This window comes from Falco punctatus, assembly GCF_963210335.1.
Source record: "Falco punctatus genome assembly, chromosome: 7".
Classification (NCBI taxonomy): domain Eukaryota; kingdom Metazoa; phylum Chordata; class Aves; order Falconiformes; family Falconidae; genus Falco; species Falco punctatus.
The window spans coordinates 27,423,986-27,442,121 of record NC_137587.1 but is presented as its reverse complement, the minus strand read 5'-3'; the positions used below and the strand labels follow the sequence as shown (position 1 = coordinate 27,442,121).

General features: G+C 37.0%; 1 long non-coding RNA gene across 2 annotated transcripts in view; it reads right to left on the bottom strand.

Moving 5' to 3' along the window:
• LOC308066682 overlaps positions 1-18,136 on the bottom strand; it is a 68,851-nt gene that overhangs the window by 7,452 nt on the left and 43,263 nt on the right. Inside the window, exon 2 of one of the 2 annotated variants that reach the window (XR_013929259.1) lies at positions 17,692-17,712. The exons of the other annotated variant lie outside the window; for it this stretch is intronic. This is a non-coding gene — a long non-coding RNA (uncharacterized lncRNA). The remainder of the gene's footprint in view (positions 1-17,691; positions 17,713-18,136) is intronic. 2 annotated transcript variants of the gene reach the window in all.

Here is an 18,136-nt window from a genome sequence, read left to right as displayed (position 1 = left end):
GCTTACAGAAATTATTGACCTGTTTACATGCCAAAAGTTAAATCTTAAAAGCTCACATATGGAATTCCTGTGAGAATACCCGTATCTTGGTTTTATTTACCTTACTCTTTTATTTCACCATATGAAACATGAATAAAAACGGGGAATTGCGTTGTGATCATGTACTCATCCACTTCATAGATGCACGCCTTTCTGTCCCAGTAGACTGTGGTACTATATATCTGACTTATATTACCATGTCACGCGTCTAGACACGAGCAGCTTCCACAGCATTATGTAGTACATGTTGCCTTTTTCCTCTTTTCCTGGATGCCACTACAGGGAAGAGGAGTAACCACTCTCAAAGAATTTCTCTCTGCCTTCCTTCTCTACCTCCACCTCTCCTCTCCTTTCCCCAGAAGACATCTTTTGTGTTTCCAAGGCCAATTCAACATAAGACTTACACATACACTTACTTTCAAGCATACAACTAACACCCACTGTGTTCAGTGGGGTTATTCACTTGCCTAGGTCAACCCAACTTGAAGTGCTTCAGTGCCATACAAAGACAGACCACTATAATCACCTGGGTCACAGAAAACTGTTTACCAGAAAGCATGCTCACAACACTGACTTTCAGAGACTCACAACATGCTATCTCCATGTCCCACTGTAGCCAAATTCCTCATAAGTGCCAAAATCCACTCTTTCCTAACTGCCATGTCTAAGACTTGTTTGTTCCTAATTTCCTAAGTTGCAACAGGGCTGCTGATCCCGTGTTTTGATGGGACTTCACCATCACACAGATTTTGGATCAGGCTTTCACCCAGGGCTGCATCTCCCCCAGCGATAAAGTGCCCTGGGAGAAAGACTTTGCTACCACTAGCTTTCACCACTTTAGCTTTTAGGGCAGACCCCAAATTGTACCAATTTCTTTAACATATGATGAAGCTTAACTTAAGTGGATACTCATGAAATCAGTAAATATCCACCAGTTAATACTGGTGGATCATTACCAATGAAAGAAATAATTACAGGAAAATAAAATGGCCTGTTTCACAATGGTTCCTTTAAAGGACGTGTTTCATAACTTAGCCTTGGCTCTTAAATGCTGCTCTTGGTGCACTTGTAGAAATTATTTCCATCTGAAGCATTCTGCCCTCTATTTTACCTGGCTTTTATATAAATATTTACTCTACTTTTTTCATGTTACTTAAACGAACCAGATAAATAGCAATCACACAGCTAAAATTAACTTTTGTCTTGTGATATTAAGGATATGAAGGCCTCCACCTCACAGCAAGTATTATCAATGAACCTTTCAAAATATTGAGTGTGGCAGAAAGGCAGAAGACAGTTACATGGGAAAGATGATGGAAAGAGAGTTGATGTTCTTTCAAAGATACTTAGTGTTATACTAATTCCTGAAGTGCAAAGAACGGAACTCCCCATGAGGTGCCTTGCCTAGCCACACTAGCAGTTCTGAAGGGCTCTGCAGTCTCCCCTTGGGGTTCCCAGCCCTCTCCTGACAGGTTCTGCTGTACTACAAGAGGTTATCACAGGGGCAGCATGCTCCTCTCTCCTCTTCCCATCTGGAAACAAAGCGCGGAGCAACTATTAACAAATACTCATTAATGTAGTTGTTTTGGAAGGCATCATCAAGCCTAACCCCCGGTGTTATGCAATAGTCACATTGTTAATATTAATTGTAGCAGAGAGTAACTGTTGTGACAGGTAGGTTAAACTGAGGAACAGAGATGTGAACATGTCAAACGATCTGACAGGTGTAGAAAGCACAGCCTAGGATCGCCATCTTTTCACCTCTTTTTCACTCCAGTTCAGTCTCAAATACACCAGACTTTAGCTACCTGTACTTTTTCCTCGTCTCTTAAACGGTGCCCTGATCCTAACTCAATGAGACATTCACACAGGAGAGAGCAAGATGAGCACAGGAACAGCCAGGCTAACTGCCATGGATGGGGGTCAGTGGAGAGCATCCCAATTGCATTGAGGGCCCCTATTTATGTCCGTGAGCCAAGAGCGTCCTCACTGTTTGCACAAGGGGGTTGACAGAGATACAATGGATACTACAACACGGGTATTATAAATGTCATCTGGCCTCATTTTAAACAACAATAGAACGCAACCCTGTAGATTTCCAGCACAATCTTTTCCAACTTCTAACTAAAGACCTTTTCCAACTTTCTAACTTCTAAGTAACTGATCAAGAGATCTAAAACAATATGTACACAACATAGGGGAAAAAATACTTTCATTTTTCCCTTAAATTTAAAGCAAGTACACCAACATCAAAATCTCTTTCTATAGCCCATATCCCTTACCAAGAATAATTTTGAAAGGAAACATGAGAAGATGACAGCTGTCTTTGCCCAGAGTCGTTGTGGAGTCTCCTTCTCTGAGGACATTCAAAACCCACCTGAACATGACTCTGTGCAGCCTGCTCTAGGAGAACCTGCTGTAGCAGGGGGTTGGACTAGATGATCTCCAGAGGTCCCTTCCAACCCCGACCATTCTGTGATTCTGTAACTCAGATGATCATATTTACTTTGCACTATCATGGAATTATGCAAGTCCTTTGCCATTACCTTTGCTGCATCCAGGTTCAACTAATCCAAGTTCTGTCACTTTTTCAAACTGTGCTGCTACGGAATTCATCACTAGATGGGACCTTCACCTCTGCTAAACAAGTATTTCTCAAAGTATGGGTTGCAAAATAACACAACAATATTCAGTGTTAGAATAAACAAAGTTCATCAGCAGTAGCTCGGTTTTTGACAGCAGGGGACTGAGAAGTTCCTGCAAGTACCTAGGGTACCCCCCAGCCTGCTAGCAACCTTGGCTCACTGGCAGCAAGTCCAGACTCCCTGGAAAAGTGAGCAAGTTTCCAGGCAGCAATTATAAAGTCTTAGTCTCTATTGTCAAAAAAGGGAAGAATTCAAGACCATAACGGAGAGAGGTGAATCAAAAGGAGGTCACAGATCCAGAAAGTTGGACATATACTTCATTAATGAACATAACAACATTGCATAGACTAGACTGCAAAAAAGGAAGTACATATATTGCCTGCTAACAGGAGGAGGAACTGCACGACAGGTACTGAGCACTTGATCCCTATGACATTAAAAAAGAAACCACCGAACTTTTCCTGATGGTGGGCTGACCAATAACAGATTTGTCGGATTTGATCAATTAAAAGCTTTTCATTTAGTGACTACCGTTTTGCCATATATTCAAGTGTCCTACAATGAAAAAGTGAGGCATGATCGTAATAGTCCAAAAGCATAGTCCTCCTGAATGAGTTACTAGTGGAAGAATGGGAAGGAACTACACACCACCCGTCTCCATTGGAAGAAGTGCTCAGCATGTCTAAAATTCCTGTGGACTCTGATTGTCTCCAAATGTATCGTGACCTTGGTACCTGTCATTTATTTTGGCTTGTAAGGAGACAGCTGATGAGCTTGTTCTATTTCCCTCTGTCTTTTTTATGAAAACAACTTACTGCCAAACAGCCCTTCTATTTTCTTGCACTTAGACCAGTTTTGCACATGGTAGTAGTGCACATGGTAGTAGTCTCCTTTCATTTTCAAATACAAAACTTTACTTTCTGCTTGCAAAACATTAGGGATCAAGAACTTTTCCAACAAAGTTCTCAAATTCCTAAAGTTCTTCCCCAGCTGTGGCTTGGGGAAGATGGTATGACATTTCTTCTACAGCAAATCTGACAATAATATATTTTCCTTATTTCTACATTTTATTTGACATTCCAGTGCACCTCAGCAAATGGCATACATTCAACTCATTGTATTAAACTGCTTGCAAAAGATAAAATACCCCTTATTTCTTCTGCTCTCTTAACAAGCTAGCATAATAAATAACACCCTCTCATCAAAAAAAGACATTTTTGCTTTGTATTATAATGAGGATCAGAAACCATCTATTAACAGAGGATAACCAGAACATCCATTTTTATCTTCAGGAGGACCACCCGAAAACATACTGTATCTAGTCCTCAAGAAAGCATATTCACAGGTTGTAAACCAAGCTGTGTCCAGCTAAACCTGGACATACGGTAAAGCCATTCCTTTCCTGGGCACTAAGTCTAGCCATTCCTAAAGAGCAAAGCACACTCAGCACTGAGCAAGTGTGGGGCTTTCCAATAGTGCAGTGACGTAAGAATTTAAATGGAATGAAATGAAACAAAATCCAACAGAATTTCTTAAACAGAAGTAGTGTTCTGATTTCAGAAATATTCTAGGTATGACTGATCTTTTCCCACACACACACAAAGTTATACCAACAATCCTGCAGATTTTTATGAAAAATGACAACCTGTCAGTCTTTCCCATGGACATTTCTTACTGTCCTATGTGATTTTGCAGCCCTTAAATACTGAGGTTGAAGATTTCATAAAAAGTTATATATTATTTGTCTAAATACTGTAGGCATTTCAATCATGGCTAACAGCAATCTAGTCTTTTCCAGCTGCCCAAACATAGTTAAAATAATCAGGAAATAGGCAAGGACACAGAAAAGGAAAATTTGGGCCTGATACTTATCCACACATCATCTATTAATTACAGACCTATCCGTAAATGGTGGTTGTGGGCCCCAGTACTTATTCCCGATCAAAGCAGTATGAAGTAGCTACTTAGTATAGGTTCAGGTATGGTATTTCTGCTGAGGTTTTGTATCTCCCACCATAATGGTACTGAAGCTGGTTTTACTGTGTTCTGTAAAGGTACCCAGCTAGCTGCCAAAATCAAACAAAAGAGAAGGTTCAAGCAGATGAATTCAAACTTCACTCCATTATCCTTCTAAATTAAACTAAACATGGGGAGAACACTGTTAATTGGCACAACCTAGCTAAGATATTTTTCCCCTTTTGAACATTCAGAGCTTATGTACTACTTACATAGCACATGACCCATAGCAGTCTATTGTTGCAAATCTGTGTGCAACCAGTGAACTCCGAAATTCCAGAGAATGACCTTCATATATGGGAAAAGATCTTAATTGTAATTAAATTTGGAAAATGAGGCACACATGTGGAGCCCCCACAGAAGGCAAGTGAATCTATCAGCATCCACCTGCTTTTTACCAGTCGTTACTTTAACGCAGCCATTAATACCTTCTAGCTTCATGTTACCTTCCATCTCATATGGGTAAGGAATAAATGCACCGGTAGCTAGGTGACATATAATCTATTTCATATAGAGTCCATTCGACACAACAATATTTTTTTATTTGAAAAAAAATTAGTAGCTCTCTATTCCTAAAGCTTCAAATTCATTTAAGCAACCAGACAGAATAATCACAAAGCCCAACCCATAAACATAGAATACAGCGCACAGAAATTTTCTGATAAATACAACTTGATTAAAACCAACTGCAAGGTGTACTAGAATGTATGTAGCCAAATAATTTTTTCAGAAACAGGCCTGACCCAAAGTTTCTGGAGGCCTGAGCAAATGTAGTTGGGTACCACAGACCTGTAACTGTCCCCATCACGGTGCTGGGCAGCTCTGAGGGTAGGCAGGCCCATCTTCCAGCTGCAAAGTTCAGCCTGTACCTCTAGCTCATCCACACCTCAACTTCAAACTCCATTTCAGTGTGGAGTGAGGCTGCAGTACAACTAGGCACTGCTATCACATAAGCCCAAAGATCACTGACAACCTTTTGGCTGGATTTATATAGATCAGACAGTCTATATAATTTCACATCTTAACACCTACAATTTTATATGAATTGAAATGTTACATCTTCAGCAATTTACAGTTTGGCGTTAACCTACTTAAATCCAAATATCCTTGTACTCTGACTGCTTTTCTTTTGGTTCCCATCAGGTGCCCTTGTGCATGTAGTGCCATCTCATCTTATATCCCTATGTCATGAAATACAGATTTTCTGCATTATTATAACAGAACCGTGGTAAAGATGATTTGAATGGTTGCTTTAAATCTTAAAAGCATGAGGCCTGGTTGTTTAAATAATATTCTATACTGTAAGTATAATGACCATCAAACCCAAGAGCTAATAACTAAAACTACAATTTGCTACCTCTGATAAACATAGAGGACAATTAAATAATATTTTTTTCCCCAGAGAAATAGATTTAATTAATGGCATATTTTAGGTTAAAAAATACATACTAGTGGCAGTCTGTCATTATTACCCTATGAATTTGTCTTATAGAAACATAGGATTTGATGTGAGTTGGGAAATTATATGAATCTGAGTCCTATTTTTCCCCTCCCCCAAATTAACCGGGGAAAAAAAAGGAAAAGGAAAACCTAAAGTTAAAGCTGTATTAATTAATTCTTTTCCTGACAGGATGGATTTTTAAAGACCAGAGACCAAGCAATTCGATCTTCTTGTTTGAAATACATTAACAATGAAAACAGTGGTAAAAGTATTAGTATTAGTAAATAGAATAGAAATCTAGATAGCTGTGGTAAAAAAAAAGTATTAAAATTTGAACCTTTAATATAGATATTACCCTGGTTGTAAGATTACAGGCACAAATGAGGATATGCATTCCAAATCCTGCAGTATCTGCCTTGCCTAATCTTTTATCATCAGCAGCAGGAGTTTTGACTGCAGGACTTTGTCTCATATTTATGGTGTCCAACAGGAGAAATTAATATCAATTTACATAATAATGGTTTACTGTAATAATACTTTATAGCTGAATCTTCATCATTGGGAATTTTAAAATTAATGGATTACATTGAATCATCTTCCACATCTGCCTTAATTTAACGTGAAATATGAAAATCTTGGAAAACTTCTTTTGGGACTTAAACCAAACTGGTAATATGTTTGACCCTTTCAGCAACTTTGGAACTACTTCTAGAGAGCAAAAAGAATACATAATTTGTGTGAGAGAATAATAAAACATTTTCCAAAAAAATTAAGAGAGGTATGCATTTGTGAATTTATTCTGGAGAATTTACTATTCACCTCTAAAACTGTTCATTAATAAATAAAGAAAAAAGCATATGACTAATACATCAATTCTGTTTTCCATATTGGGCTTACACAGCTCACTTTCTAATTAATTAAATATTTAATAACATAATCATATTTAAGCTTATTAATACGTCTTTTAAAAGCATGTGATTTCATTGAAGCACATACAATTAGCAAACTCAAATTTAAGGTAGTATTTTAGTGGAAATTGTAGTCAAAGAAGTTTGACTTTGCTCCTGACAGTTAGATTTATGTGCTGCCACTACATTGAGCTGACTCTGAGCTCACTCCCACTCCAGATCATACTGTACCTACCTTCCATTTAGTTGGTGAAGTCTAGCTTATTGTACTGATTTTAGCACTAATATGGTCACAAACAGATGCCCTTTGACTTACAAGTTATGTAGAAATAATTATTTTCTTCGAAAAAATCACCTTTGCGGTGTGCATGTTTCCATTGATCAGATACATGCAGTTATTCTTTTCCAGGATAAACATTTAAGTTTACTTAGTACATGAAAAAATCTTTATTTTAACATAGTTTCAATTAAATTTAAGGAGCTGACTAGTCTGTTGAAAAGCTAAGTTCTGTGGTCGAAGTCTCATCATGAGTTTTAATGGCATTCTTTGAATCTGATACATTACCAAAGCATGAAAACTCTTTTCCTCTCTTAAAAAAATTGCAGCAGACATTTAAAAACAATTTTATTCAATTGGGGGGTGGGGGTGGGATGTGGTTTGCTTTTCTTCCTTTAAACTCCTTCCCCTACTTCAAGGACTTTAAAACTTCAATTGCATGAAGTTACTTGAGCAAAATTGTTATATATCTCCTTCTGTCAGTAATTTCTTTAGACGTCAAAATAAAATCAATATTTATTCTTTACTATAAATTCCAAAAACAACAGGGATATCATGTTTATTATTCTGGAAGCCATAAAAGGAAAAAAATTTCAAGAATACTAAGTAGAAACTGAAAATACAGCTTCCAGAAACACGATCAATGTGGGATTGTTAACATATATTAATTATTACAAATGTTTTTATTTGGATAAAACTTCATGTAGAATATTTACCTAGCTCACTGTTCTATTTAATAAGTCTCAGGTAAACGTACAAACAAGTATGATGCAACGCTGTCTGCTCAGTCGATTTAATGAGGTATGAAATATGTATAAATAGAAATCTTTTATCATAAGATTTATAAATAACCTATACATAATAGGCAAAAATATATCAAACCACATTTAAAGGTTTTAAAGTTTTTTAAGGAAGATTTGAAACAGATTTTTTTAATCTTGATTTATTTTCATTGCTAACTGCTTAAAAGCCTTAAGAAAGAACAAACCCCCCACTAAGATTCAACAATGCAAATTAATGTTCCTAATAATTGTAACTGAATCTACATCCACATGTTTTGTTAATTATTATGTACAGTATTCAATTTGAAAAAGGGCTGTATTCCAACTGCAGTCAGTTATAAGATAATACTATAACTTTCAAAAAGCTTCTTACCTAAATTAACTTTAAAAAACTGTTCAAATAATTTCCTAGTAGTAATTTCAAAGTAAAAAATCTGCTTCAACAGAAGGAGCATTTGTGAATTATGATCAAATTTACCAACTTTTTTTTCCAGCTTCTCTGCAGAAAAGTCAATAGCAATTTTTGCAAAAGAGGAAGAAAACTTTTTAATAGAAATATATTTAGCAAGGATGAGTAATGATTCTAAGTCATACAAATTAGTATGAACTGTATGAATACATAGGATAGTGATGAGCTCTAAACTGACTTCTGTTTATTGTTTGCCCTTATCAGAGTATTTTCTCTTTGTACAAATTGTAAATTTTAATCCTACCAATTACCCCTCTTTGCAGGTTGTCCCTGCCTATTTAAACAATGTATTTACTTAACAACAAATTTAAACTCACAAATACAAATAAAGATTTATTTTTATGTCTGAAATATCAAGTTTGTATATTTTATTAAAGGATTTTTTCTTGATGCGGAGATCTCTCTGCTTTATTTTCTACTGATAACATTAAAATGTCAATACTTAAGTAATTAAGTTTTAGATTCAACAGCTAGGTCTAATTGTTCTAATTGCCAAAACATATTTCTGCCTTTACTCTGCAAGGGCAGGGCTTTATTTGTTTCAGATCCTATATATGTTAATGGAGAAAGTAAAACATCTAAGTCCTATGAACCACTGAAAAACAGTAGATAAATAAGATCGAATTCTTTTTATCAAATTATCAGCTGATAGGCTAATAATAGCAACCACCTAAAAGCTTTTTTTATGGTATTTGCTACTCCTGTTTGCTTAGATTTTAATCTAAAATTTTGTTACTTTGGTTTTAAAGAAACAGTGAAGTTTTATTCTTTAGCAGAATACTGAAGAGTTAATAAATCTATTTAAAAAGCTGTCATGAAATTCAGCTCCCTTTGAAGTCAAAGAGCATTTTACCACTGATTTCAGGACAGCAGGATCAGCCCACAGGAATTTTAAATCCAATTGTCTTCTAACTTTTACCATATGAATTTGGTAACAATTAGGTATGCTTACTCTTTGGACATATTTGATAATTAAAATATTTTTAATTACTTTTAGAAAATAAATCCAGCAAAAGGAGAAAAATATTTAGTTGGTACTTTGGCTAAAGTATACAATATTCCCACTTCAGTTTTTTCCTTTGTATATTAAGGCACAAACCACCCCACCCTTGCTCTAAATAGATTTCACAAATACTTGTATTTATATCTATATTAGATAACTGAGCTTCCTTTGTATTACATTTAGCTGCATACTACATAGCACTTTGGCTATTATGAGTCTAACTTCCAGACTATAATATAAGAAAACATCTTCCCTGAAAATGATTTTTCAAGTGGATGTTATTTATTTAGTATAAATATTCACTTAAAGAAAACCTGCCCACTGAAATTATCTGGTTGATGGCTGCAGCCCTATAGTGTTTTCCCTAAATGTTAATCTATTCTAATTTCTAATTTCCTTCAAGTCTGAATTCTAGATTAATAAGAGAACCTGTCTCTATATGTCAATCTTTCACAAAATGTAATAAATACAAACAAAGGCTATATAAAGCTCAACCTTTTTTTTTTTTTTTTTTTCCCAAACGTAATTTCAGGCAGTACATTTAAAGACAGTAGGTATTTTGCCTAAATTAACTATGGAAGTCAAAAGGGCCGTATGTAATTTCTCTTAATATTAAAAATATGGTTTATGATTATGTGAAAATAATGTTTGTGCTAGACAGTATGTTATCAAAGCAGCTTTGAAAGCTTATATAGTTACCTTTTCTGAATGTTCTGGCTAGTTCTGGTTCTCCCTTATCTGGAAAAAAAGCTGGTTTCCAAGTTAAATTTGCAAATTATTGTTACAAATCCAACCACCAATATCTTTCCTTTAAAAACTTTAGTACTTTGCAATATTTTGATTATGTAGTTAAAGACATAAGCTGCTTGTCCTGGAGATTTTAATTTTTGTAGAACTGATCACAGCAGATCCCAAATGTCCAAGAAAAGAAACCCAAACAAAGCCACAGATAAAGGCTTTTTTTGATGAATTGTTTTTTAATTCATTTGAAATACTTAATGTTGTTTGATGTATACTGCATTCCGAAACCTGCAGTTAAAAGTTTTAACTTTTTCTTTTTATTTACTGCTTTCAGAATTTAGCTCTAAAAGCCAGGTACTAGGAGAGGAAGCACGGGAGCATTATCAACCAGAGGTTCTACCGGGGCTGTATTATGCTAACCTGCACTCCTAGGAACAATCCTGTTCCACAGGAATGTTCCTATTGAGTTCTCTCAGATTATTTTCATGAATATGCATGAATATTCACTAAAGGTTGTAGGATTTAGCCTCCAAATGGCTAGCAGAGATTCCTTACTTTTTCAGCAAAGAGCAGAGAGCATCTTTAGTTTTGATGTTTATAGAAGCTATTTTAACATGACAAAATAGTTTCAGGAATCGTTTATAAATTCTGGGGGCTAAATCTAAACTTCTTCAGCAAACAGGGCAGTTTAGCCTCATATAAAAATGACTCTGAACCCAAGAAGCGGAGCATGGTGCAGAGACGAAGCAATACACTCAGGAGCCCCCCGGGCCTGGGTGGTGGGTGCACACAGGTCCCTTGCAGGCTCAGGACCTGGGGCACTAGCAAAAGCAGGGCTGAAAGTCGGCTTCTGATCCACAGACCTGCAGGTGTCAAACAGAGAGGGCAACGGAAAGGCATGAAAGGTTAGTCAGGATCAGGCCTTTGTGGTGCACACCCTTGCTAGTGTATAGTTGTGAAAAATTAGTAGTTTCATCTATTTTACCTGTGACCTTGATGCCTCTGGTCTATATGCTGCTAAGCCATAGGCTTCCCCTCACCCCCAGCAAACTGGAAAGAAATTTTCCCAGCAAATACAGAAAGGGTTGAACTTGGAGAGGAGAGAGAAAATTGGTGAAAACTCCTTTACTTTCTTAAAAAAAGGGAGTTAAATCAGGATGGTCTGGTAAAGACTAACCAAACCAAGCAGCAAAGCTTTCCACTGCTGGTTCTTTGAATTGCTGGAATTGAAGCAAATCTTTGAGAAGGTGCTGGGCAGGGAAGGGTTAACAAGGTTTTTGTTATGTAGAGACACTGATGGCTCCATTTGAGGTGACAAAGAAAGTTATGGGACTGATCCAAGGTAATCGGGAGCACTTTCAGCAGAGCAAGAGCCTGAAATTTCACAAGGTGTAGGAGACTACACCCCGTGCCGTTTTGTAAAGCTGTTGCCAAAAATAAATCTTTGATAACATTTTCATTCAGAATTACCTTTCTTTGAGCCAAAACCTGTCTCACTAAATTAAACAGGACATCTAAAATTTCAGTCTTGATGTGTAACAAACTTTTAATTAAACAAGGTGTGAAACTTATTTAAAATGTAATTCATAATTTGTCCTATTTTTAACGTCTGGAAAAAAAGCATTACTAATAAATAGAAATTAGTGCTGTTCAGGTGATTTTGAATATTCTTGCAATTGCAAACAATGCAAGTTCAAGTTCTGAGCCCATTACTAATTAATAAAGACAATTATTTAAACGAGAAAAAGTGCTTTTATACATGGAAGGTAACTACTACAAGATATGAAAAGACTTAGTCTGCTTTAAAGGAGTCCCTGCCCCACAGGTATTATGACCCATGGACTTGCTGATTTTACCCTTTATTAGCACTTTCATGGTAGACCATTACATATTTGTGTTTCCCTAGACAAACCACCCTTCCTTTTAAAAGTCCCCACTTCCGAAGTGTTAACCAAACACCTTATTCTCAGATTTTATTTTTTAAAAGGTCTATAACTTAACTGGAATCTAATGGTCACAGTTTGGTCTGTTGCCAGTTGCAGGACTCTTTTGCGTAGCTGTCCCACTGACTGCAGTCTCAAGTATGTCATCTTAGCTGTGCTCTTGTGTCCTCAGCTGCCAAAAAGCCTATCGTGAAAGTGGCCAGGACAAAGGACCAGATGGGTAAGAGAGGAGTAAGAACCACCTTCTGAAAAGTTAAGCATTGAGCAGAAAATGTCCTTTTTATTACATTTTTTTCCACTAAAGTCAACAGCCATTAACTAGTTTAAAAAAACCCACAACACAACCCCCAGTGCATGACTTCAGCAATATCCTCCTGGAGTCTGATCACAAAAGCCTCTTGGGGTCTGATCTGCTGAAATCCACAGAGGTCAGCAGCTGTTCTGTGATTAGCCCCCAGTATGTTAACTCTTTGCTACAGGTTTACAGCATGTGTCTTCCAGAAAAGTGACTGCAAAAAACTACCAATTCCTAGCACATGCATTGAGTTCCCTATCTATAAATGCACTCTGTTAAAGAAGAGTTACGTGGTACACAGCACTGGCCCACAGCAGAAAACTCCCAAACATTTTAAAAGCAAAGATCTCCACATCTTGCTGACAAACTAAAGCCAAAGTTACTGATGTGAACATCTGTAGATGCAATGATTTTAGCAATTTCGCTCATGTATGCCATTAAGGATTTGTGTCCATTGCATGTACTTTTCTCACTCTAACTGTCACACTACCTGTATGAGACACAGAGAGTGGAACTTCAGTCTGCCTGGTAAAGCATCATGACCTCTTACAACTGCAGCACAGAGATTTGCACTAAACATTATGAGAGGCAGTAAGATGTACCTTGATTTTCAGATCTCAGGGGCTAAAATGTGGGTAATAACCTGCTGAAAAAGTTACCGCTTAACTCTGTGAAATCACTCTCTGTGCTGAGAACCAGCATGCCATCTACACAGAGCCCCAGCCCAAACCTGCAGAGTGCTGTCTGTCTATTTGCGCTCTGCAGAAGAATCAGTTTTTCCCTGTTTATGATGAACTACAGATGTATGCAAAATCTTGTACAGTCATCTTTTTGACCATTACTACATTCAGACTTCTTTTTTTTAAACTTAGCTCAAACAGTTTTCTTTATACACACTCTTTCCTTCAAAAAAGCAAAAAACATTTTGCAGGTACATTACAATATATTTTCTCCAATTTTTTATGTTAGGAAAGAGAAGATTTTACTAAGACAATTTTTTCATATTATTTACCGTTTAGCCAGCATCTTGATACTAGTGTTTAAGGAAATGCTTAGCTGCTGAATTACACATAATTTAGGTATTTATTTACAAAAGCTGCGCCACAGAACCTGCACTTTTCCCCTTTCTAGCACAATTCTGCAGGAGACAGCCCCTATGAGCCACCCAAAACTCCCAACAACTTCAGTGACTGGAGGTGCATTGCCCTTTGCATCTATGGGTAATGGAGGGAGGAGGGGGGACAGGATGATGACACCTTGTCATTGAAGTTATAGAGAGAAAACTTCCTTACCTTTATGTCAGTCCCCACTGATTAAACTGTCTCCCCATACAGTACCTGGTTTCCTCTCTTATAGCAAAACAGAACCTATCTCTTAAAACGGATTTGACAGGTATTTTTAGATAGCTTTTTTTCAAAAGCAATGTTAAGGTAAATGATTTAGTTGAGGTATATGTTTTAAATAGCTTCCTTACTTTTGTTACCAATATCACACTGAACTGCTAGAGAACAATTTTTACAAGTTCACTTGCATTTCACAGCTTGTAGTATCTGTTTGTCAGTGCACTTTGGTCATGTTGAATGGTGAAGCTGGACTAGCCAGTTTACTCCTCCACCTCCTTGAGTTCCCAGGCTCTACAGAGCCCAGAGCAGCAAGCACCGAACAGCTAGAATGGCCTTCTGATACTATTTTTTACAAATCATGTAAACAGTTCTAACTAATCTTCATTATGAATGTAAAGGAACAAATCAGTTTTAAGCTAGATAGTCAGATCTATTTTTGAACATTTTGTTATTGTTTATCATTAACTATTTCACCCTGTTGGGTCTTAAGCAAATGTCGCTTTTGATACTGACAATGGCATGCTAGGACTACAACGTCATGTGGCCCTATGGATTTTAATGCACATATTGGAAATGTTGCAAACCAGGCTTGTAAACTCAAAAAGAAAAAAAAGTTCTTCTTTGACAGAGACCATGTCAAGTGAGCTCAACACCAAAATACTGTTCAGTTTGAAAGAAAACCATGTCCCTTACTGCAGTTAGAAGATACATGGTGAGGCTGTGTTACTCTAACTAGGATAAAAGGGGAGGAAGACTTTGCTTCCTCTTTTCTGTCAGTTTAAGTCTTGAATGACTCCGGTGAAGTGACTGAGGTTATTTAGACTTCCTATTACTGTAACTGAAGGTGGCTTACTGATACATCTCATGGATAGTTTAATTGACAGACATGTCTTCTACTATTCAGTTCAAAGTTTCTGTACCTCTTCTGTAGCCAAAAATATATTAATTGGGAACAAAATACCTCCAAATTTGTCAAAGTCCCAGAAAGTAATGAATAGATATAGCAGTAATTCCCTATGCCCTTCCACAGTGCATTGATAACTATCTCCTTCGCAGCTCCCCAAATAGATACAGAAGAACTTACAATGGATGGGATCTCCTGAGTTGATGAGTAAAGCCCTCCTTTTCTGAACAACCTCATTATATAAACCCTTTCATTAATTAATCAAAATCCATAGCTAATTTGCTTGCCTTTTTCTACTGTTCCTGTAAGAAAGCTGTTCCAGAACTCTACACCTGTGTGGGGTAAAGCCCTTCCCTAATTTTGAGTTTATTAGGGTCACAAATTGGAAGTACAGATTAGGACAATTCAATAACATCTCCAAAATAAAGCAGTGCCCACCTGTCTTAGGACACTATTAATGGGCAACAAAGTAGAATTGTGTCGTGAAGAATGACTGCTGAAATGCCCCTTGCTCCAGCATGTATTTCCTACTTCGATGCTTTCCAAGTCACATTGACGTCATCTACCTGGAGTCCTGCCTAGATCAACAATGCAGTTTCTCCTGTCGTCAGTGAGAATTCCCATTATGTACCAGGGCCTCTATACAGTCCTTTAGTTTTAATACTGCCAGTATGGCGCAGTCAGTATACCGCTGGAAGGATGAGTACACTTCTCCTTGCCTGGTATGTGTTGAAACTCTCTTCTTACTGTAGAACGGTCATGTTTGGGAATGGCATTCAAGATGGGAAAAAAAACCTCAATGTCTATACTGCAGATGACATGTGGGTACCACTGCAGAGTTAATCTCAGAAGAGCAGGAGGAAATCTGGTATTGAACAAACTGAACAAATGTATTGGGGTGCTCCAAAATGACAGGTATCATGGAAACTTTCTCCAAATAATAACAACTCTCTATCACATAGTCAGTAATGCTCTGTTCTTATCCAATTCCTTAGATAAATCCAGTCCTCACAGTGGAAATTCAAAGGTACTGGTATAAACACCAGGACGAAAAAAGGAAAGAAAAAAATCCTGGTGTGGCCTTGCACTATATTGTTTTCTGCACACAGAAAAGTAGTATGGCTCTTTGAAGTGCTGGCAGGAAATATATAAGCCTCAATTAATTTCAATCATTAGATAAATTCATCTATCTCTTGCCATGTGCACCAGAATATACAAACCTTTCTGACATACATCAGTGACATCAGTGACTAAAACAAGTCATACCATTCAGAAATCAGATATTTAATGGCCACTAATCCCATCATAATAATTACAAAATAATGTAACGATGAGCCAGACTAAACAAAATATATGAACAAAAATGGCAAGGAAAAATGCAATTAGAGTCTTGGGTTTGCTCCAACTCCCTTTTGCTTCAGTGGGAGTTCTGATAGACTATTACCCCTATGTAATTAGAGATTTAGGCTTAATCCAGCTCCCATTTGTTTCAGGGGAATTGGGATAGGCCCCTATGCCCTAATTTTCTGCTGTCTTGCCCCTTGTATACTCAGTTCTGCATAAGCAAAGTGGACCTGTTTTACCATACTGGTACTCTGTGTCATATTAGGGAATCATGTTTCAAGACTCAGATAAGAAAAGTACGTGCAAAACAGAGCATCTACACCTGTTCTGCACTCACTTTGCATGGGCCTAATTATTAGATGAAGCAGTGAAAAATTAGGACTTTTTCTTATTCAGGGTACTAGACTGAAATGTTTGTGGTTTTTTTTTTCCTGTTACCATAAAAAACCCAGTTCCTGGTTCTTTAACAAACTGTACGAAATGCTCCCAAGAAGATCTTCAGGAAGGTTGTTTCACTTAACAAATTAACTAGACAGAACAACTGATGGACACAATCCTTCAATTCTGCTCACCAGACAGCTACCAGTAGCCTGTAAAACATTTACTAGGGGTGCAATTTCCAAACCTGGGATCAGAAATCTAAAGATTTGTATTTCTAAGCATGAGGCAAAAATTTAAAAAAACCCCAAACTATCAAAACCAGTCTTGGCCATATTTTGAGTTCCCTTAAAAAGCAAAGGTAGCTTCTCTCACAGTGTTGTAATTCTGATTATTTTTTTTTTGAGGGTGAGAGAAAATAGAGTCAGTTTTGTGCAAGAATATGGACATTATTGACTTGATAAATTAAAATATCTTTAATGTTAGCAATTATTACTGACCCTGACCTTGTCATAAGCACTCTGTGGCCAGCGTTCTGTACACTGAGAACTTGTTAAATGTCTGCAAACTAGCACAAACACACTTCCCTTGCACACACACTACTGCACAGAGGTATACTGGCTCTCCAGATCAGGCAAAAACAGGTTAACCATGTCGACATGAATGCATGCATACATACTTTATGAACAAGCACAGGTCCTGATGAGTACATGTCATATGAACTGAAGTATATGCATCTTTTCATCACAGCTAAATGGATATATTTATGCCTTATACTGACGTGGAAAAACCTTTACAATGGATTGTATGTGTGTCCAAACAGACACACATAAAAATACATACAAAAATATGTAATCAACTATGTGACATAAACACATACAAATATTAATAAGGTTAAGTGCACATGTGCAGACACACAGAAAGAACACATGCACAGTTACACTCAGACAAGATACATATTATGTAGGCATTTGCACCCTGTGTACACATTCTCATATTACTGTCTGTCTCCCCACATCAGCCTGGAATTTTATTTGAGCTTGAACCATCTTTTTTTCCCCCTTTTTTTTTCTTGCAGAGAGAGACTGTGTACACATAATGTTTCAAAGACACCAATTATAATAAATGCAGGCACACTTTAGTGTGTACATACCACCACTTACATATATTCCAGAGAGATGTCCCTATTTTTCAGAAAAAAAAAAATTAGCTATTTTCCCCATCAAGCTCTTTTTCTTTACGAACTCCTTCTGTCCTTCAGCACTAAGTGGGATGAGAGAAGCAAAAATACCAGCTATTAAATAATAACTGCTTAGCTTACATTTATAAAGATCTTTTACCCCCACTTTACTACCTCAAGTTTTATTCCAAAGTATGGCTTTCCACCTGCAGCCTCGTCATGAATGATCTAACTTGAAAATCAAAGCATGGAAGAGCAGAAATAATGGATCCCTTGGTTAGCACGCACAAATCTGAGCTGAAGGAACTGTGCTGATGCCTTTCCTGTTGCTACTGATATGGTGCCATACATACATATATCCCAGTACAGACAAAAATATAAATAAAATCTGTTGCTGAAAAGCTAATTTTTAAAATAGACTAATCCAA